The 17168-nt window shown below is 46.6% G+C and overlaps 3 non-coding genes across 3 annotated transcripts; all 3 read right to left on the bottom strand.

Moving 5' to 3' along the window:
- Positions 1 to 1968: 1968 nt before the first annotated feature.
- Positions 1969 to 2041, bottom strand: TRNAV-CAC (transfer RNA valine (anticodon CAC)). Its single transcript has one exon. It is a non-coding gene; the product is annotated as a tRNA-Val (tRNA).
- An 86-nt stretch (positions 2042 to 2127) lies between these two features.
- Positions 2128 to 2200, bottom strand: TRNAV-AAC (transfer RNA valine (anticodon AAC)). Its single transcript has one exon. It is a non-coding gene; the product is annotated as a tRNA-Val (tRNA).
- A 14182-nt stretch (positions 2201 to 16382) lies between these two features.
- On the bottom strand, positions 16383 to 16455 carry TRNAV-CAC (transfer RNA valine (anticodon CAC)). The gene has a single exon. It is a non-coding gene; the product is annotated as a tRNA-Val (tRNA).
- Positions 16456 to 17168: the final 713 nt, after the last annotated feature.

Here is a 17168-nt window from a genome sequence, read left to right as displayed (position 1 = left end):
CCACTCGGGGCCCGCATCTCTTTATTGAACTCCTTCTTGAAACGATCCCTCACAGACCGCCACCGATTCACAATTCTGTTCCCTGAAACGAGAAAGGAGTGGTTAGTATACAACATCAGTGTTTCACAAACTCCAGTCCTCATGGTCCCCAGGGGTCATGTTTTCAGGATTTCCATAGTAAATAGAAATCCTGAACACATGATCCGTGGGGACCACGAGGACTGGAGTTCGGGAAACACTGGTTTACATCAAGCAACCGGTACTGTATATACTTACGCTCTTTAATCTGGGCCCGAACATCGAGGTCCTCCCAGCGGCCCACAAGGAGCGAACAGATTTCCTCCCAGAGTCGTCGGGTAACGATCAGGTCAGCGTGGCGGTGGTCAGCCATATTCCAGAGCGGCTCCCTTTCTCTGACGAGATCGATGAGGCGGTCCACATCAATCCCTCCATCCTCACCGTCAGAGTCGGGAGCACGCTGTGAAGGCTGTTAAAGAAAAAGACAAAAATAACATAATTAGCCTCCACAAAAGAAATGAAATAAAAAGTGCAAAAAAACAAAGCAAAAATATTTATACTTACACGATGGTGATCGCCGCGTTGCTGTCGCCGACGACCCTGGGAGGCACTGCGAGGACCTCTTGGCCGAGCACCAGATTGGGAAGACTAGAGAAAAAAACAAAAAATGTTATGTATTTGGATGTAGGCATTTGTTTGCTGTGTGTGGTCTGCAGAACGTTGTTTTCTATGTGTTGTGTGTAGTGTGATGTTGTGTTTCTGCGTTTGATGCAAAAAACTTACCAATTGTGAGCCCACTCCAAGTGTCTGTCCACCCCTTCCTTCTTCTTCTGGGAGCTCCTCTTCATCTTGTGATTCCTGTTTTGAAATAAAAGGCAATGAATAGACATATATTACAGAGATGATGGATTTTGGAAATAAAAACTTACCGTCAAATGCTGACGATGCGAGGGAGGGCTCCCAGAAGAAGATGTGCTGTCCTGTTGATGGCCAGACTCCATGGCTGTGGGTATTGCTGCTGCTGTTGCTGCTGCCAGTGATGCCATTTCTGCTGCTGCTGCATCTCTTTGGCGGCTGTTGAATAAAGAGAAACAAAGGGCCAATGAATATCTTGATATTCCATGGCCCTAGTTTGGAGGAATGGGGGATTTGATAATTACCATCTCTTATCTGCTGCTGGACTCCCCTCCTCAGCATGTTCCATTTGCTGCTCCATTTGTGGTGGTGCTGATGGTGCTGCTGCTGCAGATGTTTGCTGCCTTCTCCTGCTCCTGGTTCTTGGCTTGGGTTGGGTGTGGCTGAGGGTCCCATTGTCTTGCTTTTATATATCTCCTGTGGGCAGAGCTACTGAGCATGCTCAGACCAAAAAACCGTATCCGGCCGCCGGATCCGGCGCATTGCGGCGCTCATAGGCTTTCATTGTGTGAAAAAGCTGGACGCGCCGGATCCGGCGTGTCCGGCTTTTTCGCCGGAGACAAAAAACGTTACAGTAGCCGTTTTTTCCAGAAGCCGGATCGCGACACATTGCCGGATCCGGCGAAAACCGGATGAAACGCATAGCCATCCGGCGCAAATGCAAGTCAATTGGGGGGAAACCAGATCCGGCATAGCATTTCGCCGGATCCGGTTTCTGTCAAAAGCGCCGGATCGCGCCTGACGGCGAAAACCTGATGTGTGAAAGAGACTACAGAAACCGGCTGCTGAAGGTTACTGTGGTCATGACGAGCCATCGAGAACAAAGACTCAATGTCAAAAGCTTTAATATCAACTCCTAATGTCATGCTTCTATCCAGTTTCGAACTGAGGACCTTTCACGTGTAAAGCGAACGTGATAACCGCTACACTACAGAAACCAGCCGATTCAAATAAACTAAAAATGCTGTGGTCATGGCAAGCAATAAAGAACAAGCACTGAAAGTCAAAAAGATCGTTTTCCAAGAGAAAAAGCTGTGTTTCTGCCCAGTTTCGAACTGGGGACCTTTCGCGTGTGAGGCGAACGTGATAACCGCTACACTACAGAAACCAGATGCAAGCTCTTACTGTGGTGACAACAAGCAATCGAGATCAAGAACTGAAAGTCAAAAGCTTGGATACCAAAGGGTAACAGCGTGTTTCTGCCCAGTTTCGAACTGGGGACCTTTCGCGTGTTAGGCGAACGTGATAACCACTACACTACAGAAACCGGCTGCAGAAGATTACTGTGGTCATGACGAGCCATCGAGAACAAAGACTCAACGTCAAAAGCTTTAATATCAACACCTAATGTCATGCTTCTATCCAGTTTCGAACTGGGGACCGTTCGCGTGTGAGGTGAACGTGACAACCACTACACTTCAGAAACTCCATGCAAAGATAAAGATGTTTAAACATGCTGAAATGAACTTGAAAAAGATAAAAAACAGCCAGCCAAAGTCAAGAGGTCTTCCTCTATGTCTGAAGACAGGACAAAGTGCATTTTGCAACACAGGAACCTTTCATTTTTCAGGCTATTGGAGAAAAAGAACAAACAGGGAAACAAAACCATGCTCCACAAAACATTCTCATGCCTTTGTCCAAAAGCCAAAAAGAAAAATCACCTAGATGCCTGCTTTTGCACCTTGATCCTATCAGGTGTTACTTGAATTAGGAACACTTAGACACTGTCAAAAACACACATGCTTGCCAAAAGCAAAAACGGGTAGAAATAATCACATTGGTAAAAGTAATGCTCATTAAACCAGCAATAGAATATGCTAACTAAGGCTAATTAAGCCAACAATATACGTTTGTGATCAAAATAAAGAAAAGCCACATGTTTCTGCCCGGGATCAAAACAGGGAACTTTCAGGAGGATGGCAAACAGGACAATCACTACACTACAGTAACCAGACAAGAGCGTTTACTGTGGTCATGGCAAGCATTAAAGATCAAGCACTCATTGTCAAAAGCGCTAGTTTGCAAGAGGAACGCTGTGTTTCTGCCCAGTTTCGAACTGAGGACCTTTTGCGTGTAAAGTGAACGTGAAAACCGCTACACTACAGAAACCAACCGATTCAAGCAATCAAAAAATGCTGTGGTCATGGCAAGCAATAAAGGACAAGCACTGAAAGTCAACAAGATCATTTTCCAAGAGAAAAAGCTGTGCTTTTGCCCAGTTTCGAACTGGGGACCTTTCACGTGTGAGGCGAACGTGATAACCGCTACACTACAGAAACCAGATGCAAGCGTTTACTGTGGTGACAACAAGCAATCGAGATCAAGGACAGAAAGTCAAAAGCTTGGATACCAAAGGGTAACAGCGTGTTTCTGCCCAGTTTCAAACTGGGGACCTTTCGCGTGTGAGGCTAACGTGATAACCACTACACTGCAGAAACCGGCTGCGGTAGGTTACTGTGGTCATGACGAGCCATCGAGAACAAAGACTCAACGTCAAAAGCTTTAATATCAACCCCTAATGTCATGCTTCTATCCAGTTTCGAACTGGGGACCGTTCGCATGTGAGGTGAACGTGTCAACCACTACACTTCAGAAACTCCATGCAAAGCTAAAGATGTTTAAACATGCTGAAATGAACTTGAAAAAGAAAAAAACAGCCAGCCAAAGTCAAGAGGTCTTCCTCTATGTCTGAAGACAGGACAAAGTGCATTTTGCAACACAGGAACCTTTCATTTGTCAGGCTATTGGAGAAAAAGAACAAACAGGGAAACAAAACCATGCTCCACAAAACATTCTCATGCCTTTGTCCAAAAGCCAAAAAGAAAAAGCACCTAGATGCCTGCTTTCGCACCTTGATCCTATCAGGTGTTACTTGAATTAGGAACACTTAGACACTGTCAAAAACACACATGCTTGCCAAAAGCAAAAACGGGTAGAAATAATCACATTGGTAAAAGTAATGCTCATTAAACCAGCAATAGAATATGCTAACTAAGGCTAATTAAGCCAACAATATACGTTTGTGATCAAAATAAAGAAAAGCCACATGTTTCTGCCCGGGATCAAAACAGGGAACTTTCAGGAGGATGGCAAACAGGACAATCACTACACTACAGTAACCAGACAAGAGCGTTTACTGTGGTCATGGCAAGCATTAAAGATCAAGCACTCATTGTCAAATGCGCTAGTTTGCAAGAGGAACGCTGTGCTTCTGCCCAGTTTCGAACTGAGTACCTTTCACGTGTAAAGCAAACGTGATAAACGCTACACTACAGAAACCAACCGATTCAAACAAACAAAAGATGCTGTGGTCATGGCAAGCAATAAAGAACAAGCACTGAAAGTCAAAAAGATCGTTTTCCAAGAGAAAAAGCTGTGTTTCTGCCCAGTTTCGAAGTGGGGACCTTTTGCGTGTGAGGCGAACGTGATAACCTCTACACTACAGAAACCAGATGCAAGCGCTTACTGTGGTGACAACAAGCAATCGAGATCAAGAACTGAAAGTCAAAAGCTTGGATACCAAAGGGAGGAAATGGTTGAGGAGGTAAAAGTGGCTGGGACCCTAGGAGGTAGCGACCATGCTATTTTAGAATTTTGGATAACTAGAGGTGGAAGACCTGTGAAGACTCAGACGTCAAGGTTAGATTTCAGAAAGGCAGATTTTAAGGGATTCAGAAAGAGAATTGGAGGGATCCAATGGCTGGATATCCTTAAAGACAAAAATGTCCAGGAAGGATGGGAAATCTTGAAAAATGAAATTCTCAATGCACAGTTGTTAACAATTCCGAAAAGAGGGAAGAATAGGAAGCAGTTAAGGAAACCAGGATGGATGAACACAGAACTTAAGCACATGCTAAAAAGGAAGAAAAAAATGTTTATAAAATGGAAAGAGGGAGGCATGTCTAAAGAAGAATATAATGCTGTCTGCAGAACCTGCAGGGCACAAATCAGATTAGCTAAAGCTGAAAATGAACTGAGGCTTGCAAGAGATGTCAAAAGCAATAATAAAGGATTTTGGGGATATGTCAAAAGTAAAAGAAAAGTCAAAGATGCTATAGTATTTTTACAGGATGAAAATGATGAAATGGTAAGACAGGATGTTGAGAAGGCTGAACTTTTAAATTCCTATTTTGCATCTGTTTTCTCTCAGAAAGGAAATGCAACATCAACTGTTATTCACTGTCCTATTAAGGGAATAGAAGAATCCAGGATATCTATAAACAGAAAGATAGTGAGGAAACACTTAGCTAACCTAAATGAATTCAAGTCTCCAGGTCCAGATGAATTACACCCCAGAGTACTGAAGGAGATAGCAGAAGAAATTTTTGAACCCCTCTCCATAATCTTTGAAAATTCTTGGAGAACAGGAGAAGTGCCAGAAGACTGGAGAAGAGCAAATGTTGTTCCTATCTTCAAAAAGGGGAAGAAGGTGGACCCAGGCAACTATAGGCCGGTGAGTCTGACTTCTATACCAGGAAAGATCTTTGAACAAATTATTAAACTACATGTATGTCAATACCTGGATAAGAATGAAGTGATTAAACAGAGTCAGCATGGGTTTGTAACTGATAAGTCATGTCAGACTAACTTAATTTCCTTCTATGACGGTATCACTGATTGGGTGGATCAAGGAAATGCTGTAGATATAGTATATCTTGACTTCAGCAAAGCATTTGACAAAGTCTCTCATACAATCCTTACTGAAAAAATGACTAAGTATGGAATGGACAAGGCAACTGTTAGGTGGATTCATAACTGGCTTAGTGATCGGACCCAAAGAGTGGTCGTAAATGGCTGCACATCCAGTTGGAAGAATGTCTCAAGTGGGGTACCACAGGGCTCTGTCCTGGGCCCTGTATTGTTCAACATCTTTATCAACGATTTTGATGAAGGAATTGAGGGTAAACTGATTAAATTTGCTGATGACACAAAGCTAGGAGGGATAGCTAATACTAGAGAGGAGAGAGAGATGATTCAAAAAGATTTAAATAAACTGGAGAAGTGGGCAGCAACTAACAGAATGGTTTTTAACAGGGAGAAATGCAAAGTACTACATCTGGGCAATAAAAATGAAAAAAGCATATATAGAATGGGAGGAATAGGGCTAAGTGACAGCACATGTGAAAAAGACTTGGGTATACTAATAGATCACAGACTGAATATGAGTCAACAGTGTGATGCAGCAGCAAAAAAGGCAAATGCAATTCTAGGATGTATTAACAGAAGCATACAGTCTAGATCACGTGAAGTCATTATTTCCCTCTACTCCTCTTTGGTCAGACCTCATCTGGAATATTGTGTCCAGTTTTGGGCACCACATTTTAAAAAAGACATCAACAAACTGGAGCAAGTTCAGAAAAGAGCGAGCAGAATGGTGACCGGTCTGCAAACCCTGTCTTATGAGGAAAGGTTGCAGGATTTGGGAATGTTTAGTTTGCAAAAGAGAAGACTGAGAGGAGACTTAATAGCTGTCTACAAATATCTAAAGGGCTGTCACATTGTAGAAGGATCAACTTTATTCTCATTTGCACAAGGAAAGACTAGAAGCAATGGGATGAAACTGAATGGGAAGAGACACAGATTAGATATTAGAAAAAACTTTTTGACAGTTAGAGTGATCAATGAGTGGAACAGGCTGCCACGAGAAGTGGTGAGTTCTCCTTCAATGGAAGTCTTCAAACAGAGGCTGGACAGACATCTGACTGGGATGATTTAGCGAATCCTGCTTTGAGCAGGGGGTTGGACCAGATGGCCCAGGAGGTCCCTTCCAACTCTAAGATTCTATGATTCTATGATTCTATGGGTAACAGCGTGTTTCTGCCCAGTTTCGAACTGGGGACCTTTCGCGTGTTAGGCGAACGTGATAACTAGAGTTGAGCGAAACGGGTCGAAAAAATTCAAAAGTCGCCGACTTTTGGCAAAGTCAGGTTTCATGAAACGAAACCCGACCCTAGGATGAGGTCGGCCACGAGGTCGGCGACTTACGCGCCAAAGTGGCGTTTCAAAAGTTTGTTTTGCGCTCTTTTTCAGCCAATCAGGATCCACGGACACTGTGGGCAACGTGATGACCTAGGCACTGGTCACCACCAACTTTCAGAAGGGCATGCAAGTGATTGGCTTGCTTTGGTGGGCGTCACAGGGGGTATAAAAGGGCGTGCACGCCGACCGCCATCTTACTTCTGCCGATCTTAGTATAGGAAGAGGTTGCTGCTGATTCTGTAGGGAGAGCGTTAGGCAGGGAAGAAGACAAAAAAAACTGCTTCTGCTGCTAGCGATTTGGCCTGCACAACACACAAGTCACTGTGTGTGCAGTGCAAGGGGAGGCTATATTGTGGTGTATCAGTGGTGTTGGTTGTTGGGCTGCCTTTTAAGGCTTCCTGACACGCTGGCATTGCTGTTTACCCACTGCTCCGCAAACTGCTTTTTTAAAAGCAATCCAATCTCCCTTATCCTCTCATCACTTTGGTCACAGGCAGCTGTGCCATCGAGCGTGTCACATAGCGCTCAGATATCAGTGGGCCTCACACAATCCACAAGTGTCCAGTGTCCAAAAGTGTACGCAGAGATTCAAAATCTCCATTATCTTCTCGTCACTTTGGTCACAGGCAGCTGTGCCATCGAGCGTGTCACATAGCACTCAGATATCAGTGGGCCTCACACAATCCACAAGTGTCCAGTGTCCAAAAGTGTACGCAGAGATTCAAAATCTCCATTATCCTCTTGTCACTTTGGTCACAGGCAGCTGTGCCATCGAGCGTGTTACATAGCGCTCAGATATCAGTGGGCCTCACACAATCTACAAGTGTCCAGTGTCCAAAAGTGTACGCAGAGATTCAAAATCTCCATTATCCTCTCGTCACTTTGGTCACAGGCAGCTGTGCCATCGAGCGTGTCACATAGCGCTCAGATATCAGTGGGCCTCACACAATCCACAAGTGTCCAGTGTCCAAAAGTGTACGCAGAGATTCAAAATCTCCATTATCCTCTCGTCACTTTGGTCACAGGCAGCTGTGCCATCGAGCGTGTCACATAGCTCTCAGATATCAGTGGGCCTCACACAATCTACAAGTGTCCAGTGTCCAAAAATGTACGCAGAGATTCAAAATCTCCATTATCCTCTCGTCACTTTGGTCATAGGCAGCTGTGCCATCGAGCGTGTCACATAGCGCTCAGATATCAGTGGGCCTCACACAATCCACAAGTGTCCAGTGTCCAAAAGTGTACGCAGAGATTCAAAATCTCAATTATCCTCTCGTCAGTTTGGTCACAGGCAGCTGTGCCATCGAGCGTGTCACATAGCGCTCAGATATCAGTGGGCCTCACACAATCCACAAGTGTCCAGTGTCCAAAAGTGTACGCAGAGATTCAAAATCTCCATTATCCTCTCGTCAGTTTGGTCACAGGCAGCTGTGCCATCGAGCGTGTCACATAGCGCTCAGATATCAGTGGGCCTCACACAATCCACAAGTGTCCAGTGTCCAAAAGTGTACGCAGAGATTCAAAATCTCCATTATCCTCTCGTCACTTTGGTCACAGGCAGCTGTGCCATCGAGCGTGTCACATAGCGCTCAGATATCAGTGGGCCTCACACAATCCACAAGTGTCCAGTGTCCAAAAGTGTACGCAGAGATTCAAAATCTCCATTATCCTCTCGTCACTTTGGTCACAGGCAGCTGTGCCATCGAGCGTGTCACATAGCGCTCAGATATCAGTGGGCCTCACACAATCTACAAGTGTCCAGTGTCCAAAAGTGTACACAGAGATTCAAAATCTCCATTATCCTCTCGTCACTTTGGTCACAGGCAGCTGTGCCATCGAGCGTGTCACATAGCGCTCAGATATCAGTGGGCCTCACACAATCCACAAGTGTCCAGTGTCCAAAAGTGTACGCAGAGATTCAAAATCTCCATTATCCTCTCGTCACTTTGGTCACAGGCAGCTGTGCCATCGAGCGTGTTACATAGCGCTCAGATATCAGTGGGCCTCACACAATCCACAAGTGTCCAGTGTCCAAAAGTGTACGCAGAGATTCAAAATCTCCATTATCCTCTCGTCACTTTGGTCACAGGCAGCTGTGCCATCGAGCGTGTCACATAGCGCTCAGATATCAGTGGGCCTCACACAATCCAAAAGTGTCCACTGTCCACAAGTGTGTGCAGAAATTCTAAATCTCCCCTGTCCTATAGACACCTTGTACCTTGTTTTACATTACTATATAGTTTGTTGGACTTTGTCTACATTTCTACCAAAAATGAGGAAGGCTGGTGGAAGAGGCCGTGGAATTGGGCGGGGGTTGGCAGCTGGTAATGATGGTGTTGGTGGTGGATCTGATGGTAGTGGCAAGAGCAAAATAGGACCGAATGCAGGAGGTGCTGACCCTGCGTCATCGTCTGGCTACATAAGGCCTCGAACGCTTGGTTTTCTAGGAGTTGGCAAACCGCTTTTAAAGGCAGAGCATCAGGAAAAAGTTTTGTCTTACATTGCTGACTCAGCCTCCAGCTCTATCGCCTCCTCTTCTTCAGTTGTAAAAAGTAAAAGCACTGAGTCGTCATTGGAGGCTGATGTTCATGAACCACACCTTTCCTTGTGTCCTTCACCCCAACCAAGATTGAAGGATGATGCAGGCCATACTACTGATTACTCCATGGAGCTGTTTTCACATACCATGCCTGGATTATCAAGTCAAATGGTGAATTACCCAGGCCAAGATGAATCTGACATGGAGTGCACTGATGCACAGCCGCTGATGGATGATTCTGCTGGTACATTCACTCAGAGCACTACATTGTCCTCGCAGTGTACAGAGCCAGATTTTGACCCTGATGAGACTCAGGTGCCCCTTCCCGCACACTATACCACCATACACGGTGACACAGAGAAAGGTGCACATGACATAGAAGAGGAGGTGATGGATGACCCAGTTGTTGACCCAGATTGGCATCCATTGGGGGAAGAGGGTGCTGCTTCCAATAGCTCAGATGAGGAGCATCCACAGCAGACATCGACATCGCAACAGCTGTTATCTGGCAGGCCCGGAGCACTCCAAAGACAGGTTCCAAACATCAAAAGAGTTGCTGGACAGCTTGTCCAGAGGGTCAAAAGATCACAGCATGCTAGGCCGCAAAATGTCTGCCAAAGTAGGAAGAGTGCAGTGTGGCACTTTTTTGAACAAAATCCTCATGATCAGGCCAAGGTTATCTGTAAGAAGTGCGCAAAGACCTTTAGCCGAGGGAAAAATCTGAAAAATTTGAATACCAGTTGCATGCTTAGACATTTAACCAGCAAGCACTTGCAAGCGTGGATACAACACCAAACCTCAAGTGCCACATGTGCAACTGATCACAACGAAGGTAGTCAGCAACGCTACATTGTTTCCCCCACTGTAAGCCCACCGGTTAGCACAGCAGCAAATGTTGAGGTGTCGTTGCAAGGCCACAGCAGTCAGGGAATCCCACTGTTATATCAACGAAAGACTGATTCTAGGCCATCAGAAAGAACACCAACTCCATCACCATCATCAACCCTCTCTCAGTCCGCCCTGTCCACCGCTACTTCCACCATATGCAGCTCTCAAGTCCAGCTCACCCTCCCAGACACTATGAGTAGGTCAAGAAAGTACTCAGTCTCTCATCCGCGTACACTGGGTTTGAACGCCCACATTGCCAAACTAATCTCGTTTGAGATGATGCCCTTTCGGTTGGTGGAAAGCACAGCTTTCCGCGAACTCATGGCCTATGCAGTACCACGCTATGACCTACCCAGTCGCCACTTTTCTCGCAAAGCCATCCCAGCCCTCCACCATCATGTGAAAGACCGCATTGTCCATGCACTCAAGCAGTCAGTGAGCGGAAAGGTGCACCTCACAACTGATGCATGGTCCAGTCGGCATGGCCAGGGCCGTTACGTGTTCCTCACTGCGCACTGGGTTAATGTGGTGGATGCAGGGTCCACAGGGGACAGGGGTGGTGGGACAGTGCTGCCTAGCCCACGGTATAGGAAACAGTTGGCTGTAGGCGTTCGACCCTCCTCCTCCTCCTCCTCCAGAAGCGAAAGCTTGTCCACAGAGCGCAGTCGTACGAGCACTCCATCTGCAGCTGCCACTGTTTCACACGATGTGTCCCCCTATCGAGCAGCTAGTGGAAAGCGTCAGCAGGCTGTGTTGCAGATGATGTGTTTGGGCGACAGACACACCGCAGAGGTGCTGGCCGAGTACTTGAAGCGACAAACTGAGTCATGGCTGGGCAGTGTACATCTTGAGGCAGGCAAGGTAGTTAGTGATAACGGCCGTAATTTTGTGGCAGCCATAGCCCTTTCAAAACTCAGCCACATACCTTGCTTGGCTCACACCTTGAACCTGGTGGTGCAGTGCTTCCTCAAAAATTATCCGGAGTTAACAGCCCTGCTCCAGAAGGTGCGAAGACTGTGCGCGCACATCCGCCGGTCGCCTGTACACTCCGTTCGTATGCAGAAGCTGCAGCGATTGCTCCACCTTCCCAACCACCGCCTCATTATCGACATTGCAACAAGGTGGAACTCCACCCTGCACATGGTGGAGCGGCTGTGCGAGCAGAGGCAGGCCATAATGCATTTGTGGGAGGATACACGGCCAGGCACTTTGAGAGCAGACATGGAGTTGACAGGCGTGCAGTGGTCGAAGCTGAAAGACCTTTGTAAAGTCCTTCAGTGTTTTGAGGAATGCACACGGCTGGTAAGCGCAGACGACGCCATCCTAAGCATGAGCATCCCACTTATGCGTCTGCTCATGCAAACTTTGACGCACCTTAAGGAGCAGGCGTCTGCAGCCAATGTTGATGAGGAGGAAGAGGAGGAGGGAATCCTTGATGACATTCAGCCATTGTCTGCTCAGGGACCTCTCCTGGACGAGGTGGAGGAAGAAGAGGAGGAGGAGGATGATGGGGATGATTACTTAGGGGAGGAGGATGCATCTCGTGGGGCAAGTGAAAATGTTGGCGTGGCAAGGTCTGGTACAGGGTTTGTGCGTGACTGGAGGGATGTGGATTTGCCAGAAAGTGCTCCTCCACCCAGCACTCGCAGTGCATCATTGACACCGGGAACATTGGCCCACATGTCAGATTATGCCTTGCGGATAATAAAAAGGGACCCCGCATTGCCAAAATGATGAACGATGACGACTACTGGTTGGCCAGCATCCTGGATCCACGCTATAAAGGCAAATTACAAAACATCATGCCACAGGAGAACCTTGACCTAATATTGGCTAATAAACAAGCAACTCTGGTAAATCGGTTGCTTGAGGCATTCCCAGCACACAGCAGCGGTGATGGTTCTCACACGAGCCGTACGGGCCGGGGGCAGCTTGGCAGAGGTGTTCGTGGTGCACACAGCAGAAGTGGCGTTGGAGACAGGGGTTTCATGACAATGTTGTGGACTGATTTTTCAAATACCGCTCACACAACTGGTAATACTGCATCGATGGAAAGTGACAGGAGACAGCAGTTGTCAACTATGGTTACAAACTACTTTTCCTCCCATATCGATGTTCTCCCACACAGGTCATTCCCCTTTGACTATTGGGCCGCTAAACTGGACACCTGGCCTGAATTGGCCCAATATGCCTTACAGGAGCTCGCTTGCCCAGCTGCAAGTGTGCTATCGGAAAGAGTCTTCAGTGCAGCTGGATCAATCCTGACAGAAAAAAGGACCCGTCTGTCAACCCAAAATGTGGATGATCTAACCTTCATTAAAATGAACCACGCATGGGTTTCCAAAGATTTTGTCCCACCTTCCCCTGATGACACATAGGGTGACAGAAAAATGGCTTGCTTTGGTCCACCTCTTCCTGGTACTTCACCTATTTCGCCTTTTGCATCAGCTGAATGTCCAACATCAACATATGCCACTTTCTAAAACTCCCTAACTGTGCTGCCTCCCCCCCCATGGCCGGGGTAACCACCTAGCGCACGACACCGTGCGAGTGCCGTTGCCCTGGACAGGTGGGTAGGCCGACTCTTGGGCGCGGGCACTGGCACAGGGTCCCTCATAGTGCAATCAAGTGTCTCTGACGGTGGTGGTGCACACCCGCCGTCAGACACACCGCTGTACTATGAGGGGCCCAGTGCCAGTACCGACGCCCAAGTGTGGGCCCCCCTTGCTTGGGCAGGGCCCCAGCATTTGCAATCTTTACCTCTCCCTGCTCCTCCGCTGTGTAATCTGGGCCGTCAAATCCATACTGTGCCTGACACCGTCTGAGCCTGCCTCCTGAGACATATATTTTGAATGTGTACGCTATCCATACATGTTATCCAGGGATACGGTACCCTTTCTAACCTTTGTGCAATGACGTGCAATCCATACTGGGCCTAACACCGTCTGAGCCTGCCTCATGCTGTATAGACATATATTTTGAATGTGTACGCTATCCATACATGTTATCCGGGGATACGGTACCCTTTCTAACCTTTGTGCAATGACGTGCAATCCATACTGGGCCTAACACCGTCTGAGCCTGCCTCATGCTGTATAGACATATATTTTGAATGTGTACGCTATCCATACATGTTATCCGGGGATACGGTACCCTTTCTAACCTTTGTGCAATGACGTGCAATCCATACTGGGCCTAACACCGTCTGAGCCTGCCTCATGCTGTATAGACATATATTTTGAATGTGTACGCTATCCATACATGTTATCCGGGGATACGGTACCCTTTCTAACCTTTGTGCAATGACGTGCAATCCATACTGGGCCTAACACCGTCTAAGCCTGCCTCATGCTGTATAGACATATATTTTGAATGTGTACGCTATCCATACATGTTATCCGGGGATACGGTACCCTTTCTAACCTTTGTGCAATGACGTGCAATCCATACTGGGCCTAACACCGTCTGAGCCTGCCTCATGCTGTATAGACATATATTTTGAATGTGTACGCTATCCATACATGTTATCCAGGGATACGGTACCCTTTCTAACCTTTGTGCAATGACGTGCAATCCATACTGGGCCTAACACCGTCTGAGCCTGCCTCATGCTGTATAGACATATATTTTGAATGTGTACGCTATCCATACATGTTATCCAGGGATACGGTACCCTTTCTAACCTTTGTGCAATGACGTGCAATCCATACTGGGCCTAACACCGTCTGAGCCTGCCTCATGCTGTATAGACATATATTTTGAATGTGTACGCTATCCATACATGTTATCCGGGGATACGGTACCCTTTCTAACCTTTGTGCAATGACGTGCAATCCATACTGGGCCTAACACCGTCTGAGCCTGCCTCATGCTGTATAGACATATATTTTGAATGTGTACGCTATCCATACATGTTATCCGGGGATACGGTACCCTTTCTAACCTTTGTGCAATGACGTGCAATCCATACTGGGCCTAACACCGTCTGAGCCTGCCTCATGCTGTATAGACATATATTTTGAATGTGTACGCTATCCATACATGTTATCCGGGGATACGGTACCCTTTCTAACCTTTGTGCAATGACGTGCAATCCATACTGGGCCTAACACCGTCTGAGCCTGCCTCATGCTGTATAGACATATATTTTGAATGTGTACGCTATCCATACATGTTATCCAGGGATACGGTACCCTTTCTAACCTTTGTGCAATCACGTGCAATCCATACTGGGCGTGAGAACGGCTGGCGAGCTGTTAAGCAAGCTACAGCACCTGTCCAGACAAGTACAGGGATTCCCTAGCGAGGAGACTTATTTGATTGTTTTCAATGTTGGGACAGCAATTTTTGGGGAGCACTATACTCTGGAGAATGATAGATGGGGCCCACCATACACTGGAACATTCCAAAGGTGGACATCAGACACTGGAGCAGCATTTACAGGGCCCATTATACACTAGAGCATTAGAAATGGGGCCCATTATGTTTGGAGCATTATTTGGGCCTATAAGACAGTGGAGCTTCATCCATGGGGACCAACATATACTGTAGCATTATGTGGAGCTCATCATATACTGTTTCAAACATTTTATGGGACCAATGATTCTGTATGGAGAAATAGATGGGCCTCGTCATGAGATGTAAAAAGTGAGGTATTTTTCATTGTACTATACCGCTATTTATCTGCCGTATCGGAGCATGATGAGTTGTGGTATGTGTTAAAGGGGCGCTCTTTCGCCCAGGGCACATGAAAACCTGCAGCCAGCCCTCCCCCCCACAACTTTAGCCAAATAACACCCATTTTTCAGTGCGTAACTTATATTATGAAGTTAATTAAGGTTGACAAGCTTAAGTAAGAAGAATTGATGCTTTTGGCATTCAAATGGGCACTGTTGGTGTGTTTCCTGTCCTCCTCTCACTGCCGACTTTTATTCACCATTGACTTACATTAGGTTTTGTGTTTCGGGACGACCCCGACTTTTCCCTATAATCGGACGATCTTGCTCGACCCGACTTTTGGAAAAGTCGGGTTTCACGAAACGAAACGTGACCCTAAAAAACCAAAAGTCGTTCAACTCTAGTGATAACCACTACACTACAGAAACCGGCTGCGGAAGGTTACTGTGGTCATGACGAGCCATCGAGAACAAAGACTCAACGTCAAAAGCTTTAATATCAACACCTAATGTCATGCTTCTATCCAGTTTCGAACTGGGGACCGTTCGCGTGTGAGGTGAACGTGACAACCACTACACTTCAGAAACTCCATGCAAAGCTAAAGATGTTTAAACATGCTGAAATGAACTTGAAAAAGAAAAAAACAGCCAGCCAAAGTCAAGAGGTCTTCCTCTATGTCTGAAGACAGGACAAAGTGCATTTTGCAACACAGGAACCTTTCATTTGTCAGGCTATTGGAGAAAAAGAACAAACAGGGAAACAAAACCATGCTCCACAAAACATTCTCATGCCTTTGTCCAAAAGCCAAAAAGAAAAAGCACCTAGATGCCTGCTTTCGCACCTTGATCCTATCAGGTGTTACTTGAATTAGGAACACTTAGACACTGTCAAAAACACACATGCTTGCCAAAAGCAAAAACGGGTAGAAATAATCTCATTGGTAAAAGTAATGCTCATTAAACCAGCAATAGAATATGCTAACTAAGGCTAAATAAGCCAACAATATACGTTTGTGATCAAAATAAAGAAAAGCCACATGTTTCTGCCCGGGATCAAAACAGGGAACTTTCAGGAGGATGGCAAACAGGACAATCACTACACTACAGTAACCAGACAAGAGCGTTTACTGTGGACATCGCAAGCATTAAAGATCAAGCACTCATTGTTAAAAGCGCTAGTTTGCAAGAGGAACACTGTGTTTCTGCTCAGTTTCAAACTGAGGACCTTTCGTGTGTAAAGCAAACGTGATAACCGCTACACTACAGAAACCAACCGATTCAAACAAACAAAAAATGCTGTGGTCATGGCAAGCAATAAAGAACAAGCACTGAAAGTCAAAAAGATCGTTTTCCAAGAGAAAAAGCTGTGTTTCTGCCCAGTTTCGAACTGGGGACCTTTCTCGTGTGAGGCGAACGTGATAACCACTACACTACAGAAACCTGATGCAAGCGCTTACTGTGGTGACAACAAGCAATCGAGATCAAGAACTGAAAGTCAAAAGCTTGGATACCAAAGGGTAACAGCGTGTTTCTGCCCAGTTTCGAACTGGGGACCTTTCGCGTGTTAGGCGAACGTGATAACTAGAGTTGAGCGATACCGTCCGATACTTCAAAGTATCGGATCGGAATGGATTGGCCGATCTTTAAAAAAAGTATCGGTATCGCCGATTCCGATACCGGAAGTCCCATTCAAGTCTATGGGACTTCCGGTATCGGAATAAGAAAAACCCTGTTTTTGCCTTGTACAGCCTCTCTGGGGTCTGTACGGGCCTTTCGGGGGGCTGTGCCGGCCTGCCAGGGGGTCTGTGCAGGCTCCGGGGGGCTGTGCAGGCTCCGGGGGGCTGTGCCGGCCTGCCGGGGGGCTGTGCCGGCCTGCCGGTGGTCTTTGCAGGCTCCGGGGGGCTGTGCCGGCCTGCCGGGGGGCTGTGCCGGCCTGCCGGTGGTCTGTGCAGGCTTCGGGGGTCTGTGCAGGCATCGTCCGATGGGACTACAAGTCCCATCGGGCGATGCCTGCTACCATGACAGTGATTGACACATTAGCCAATTATGGGACAGTAGTAGTCCCATCATCCGGCTAATGTGTTGAATGTAAAAAAAAAAAAAAATACATGCTACATACATGCTACATTCATACTACATACTACATACATGCT

Source organism: Dendrobates tinctorius, unplaced genomic scaffold (genome assembly GCF_039654945.1).
Source record: "Dendrobates tinctorius isolate UK_male_01 unplaced genomic scaffold, ASM3965494v1 ptg000432c, whole genome shotgun sequence".
In the NCBI taxonomy this organism is placed as follows: Eukaryota; Metazoa; Chordata; class Amphibia; order Anura; family Dendrobatidae; genus Dendrobates; species Dendrobates tinctorius.
This window is presented reverse-complemented; position numbering and strand designations above follow the sequence as displayed.